Source organism: Macadamia integrifolia, chromosome 6, assembly GCF_013358625.1.
Source record: "Macadamia integrifolia cultivar HAES 741 chromosome 6, SCU_Mint_v3, whole genome shotgun sequence".
NCBI lineage: Eukaryota > Viridiplantae > Streptophyta > Magnoliopsida > Proteales > Proteaceae > Macadamia > Macadamia integrifolia.
The window spans coordinates 8,864,401-8,864,962 of NC_056562.1; positions in this window are offsets into that span (position 1 = coordinate 8,864,401).

Consider the following 562-nt stretch of genomic DNA (forward strand, 5'->3'; position numbering starts at 1 on the left):
TTTTGATTTTTTGTTTTGTGAATCATACATTGAATCTGATGGTTTGAATTGGTTATCAAGGTATGGATTTTGTTATAATTTTGAGGGTGGAGAAAAATAGATGGACATATATGATAGATGACCAAATCATTCCCTCTTGAATCTTGAACAAGTCAAGTTGAAACGATCCACCTAAATGGGCTGATCTAATAAGTTGGAAACTCAATATGAAGAAGGCAAGTTAACTAGGTGTTGAGCAACTAATTCCAAGTTGCTCTATAGGTGTATTAAAAAAAAAAAAAAAAAACCTTTGATTGTCTATTACCTTCGTTCCAATAGTTCTTTAAGCTGAGAGTATAATAGGGTTTTCAAAATTATTTATAAGTTTATTTATTATTACATTATTTCCAAAGTTATCATTTTTTCGCATTTGTTTCATATACAATTGTGAAATGATAAAATTTTACCCTCAATTAATAAAAAAAAGAAATGTGATATTAAAAGAAAAAAAAAAAGATTACAAATATATTTGAAACCTTAAGGTATGTTATAAAATAAAATTCCAAAATAAATATATAAAATT